Raw genomic sequence first — 1557 nt, forward strand, 5'->3', positions numbered from 1 at the left:
GGGAGGCAGAGGCAGGCGGATCTCTGTGAGTTCGAGACCAGCCTGGTCTACAAGAGCTAGTTCCAGGACAGGTTCCAACACCACAGAGAAACCCCGTCTCGAAAAACAAAAAAAACCAAACAAAAAAAGATTTACTTATTTATTATGCATACAGTACTCTGACCAGAAGAGGGCGGCAGATCTCATTACAGATGGTGTGAGAGCCACCATGTAGTTCCTGGGAAGTGAACTCAGGACCACAGGAAGAGCAGCCAGTGCTCTTAACCACTGAGCCACCTCTCCAGCCTCTAAGCTAGCTCTTTTTTTTAAAAAAAGATTTTATTTATTATGTATACAATACAGTGTATTGCCTCCATGTATGATTGCAGGCCAGAGGAGGGCACCAGATCTCATTGTAGATGGTTGTGAGCCACCATGTGGTTGCTGGGAATTGAACTCAGGACCTCTGGAAGAGCAGTCAGCGACCTTAACCTCTGAGCCATCTCTCCAGCCCTAAGCCATCTCTCCAGCCCTAAGCTAGCTCTTATGAGTTAGATTAACCCATTTCTCTTTATCTATTTGCTGCCCCGAGGCTCATTTACCTCATCTACATCCTTCCCATCCTGTTCGCTCTGCCTCTCATAGCGTCCCCCGCTGACTCCTGAGACTCCATCCTTCTTTTCCCCAGCATTCTCTCTGCCTAGCCATTGGCCAGCCAATCAGTTCTTTATTAACAATGAGAGTGACACACCTTCACAGTGCACAGAAGGGTTATTCCACAGCACAGCGGGCCGTCTGCACTTGGAAATATTCCCTGTTTCTGAGGCATTGATTTTTCTTAGTTCTTATCCACCCCATTGGCCATGTGGCCTTTTCTGGTCCCTTTACTGGTTCAACTCCACAGTCTCTGAATATTTGAACACCCAAAGCTTAGTCCTCAGGCCCAACCTGCTCTCTGGCACCATTCCCTGGCAAAGCATCGAACACCATCCACTGCGTTGATTTCATGCCCAGCTTCAACTTTGTCCTTATGTGATATATGGTACACTCTTCTAGAACCTATGGCATTTCCAGCCCACTGCCTATCCTATTCAGAAGGAAATACATCCAAATTCCCTCCCCTGCCCCCCTGCCCCTTTTGGAGACAGTCCTAGAAATTGAACTCGGAGCCTTGTTCATGCTAGGAACATCTCTGGCTCTAAGCCACAGCCCCACCCCCAAAGCTCTTGCTCTACTCCACGTACACAGGCTTCCTTCTCCTCACACACGCCACACATTCGTATGGGACCTTCACAGTGTTCAGCCCTCCATGCACATGGTCTGTTGTGGGAGTCAGTTGATAAGCCAAGGGTACTGGGGTGACTTAGCTTTATGAGCATGGTCTTCTCTGGCTCATGTTCTGTCTGGGACAGTAAGGGAACTGTCCTCTGGAAGGATAGTTGTGAGCCACAGTAACTAGCACAGGTGCACCAGATTGAAGACTATCAAACCTTCATCCACTCAGAGTTAAGAATCTACCAAGAGCCGGGCGGTGGTGGCGCACACCTTTAATCCCAGCACTCGGGAGGCAGAGGCAGG

Source organism: Microtus ochrogaster, chromosome 8 (assembly GCF_000317375.1).
Source record: "Microtus ochrogaster isolate Prairie Vole_2 chromosome 8, MicOch1.0, whole genome shotgun sequence".
Lineage (NCBI taxonomy): Eukaryota > Metazoa > Chordata > Mammalia > Rodentia > Cricetidae > Microtus > Microtus ochrogaster.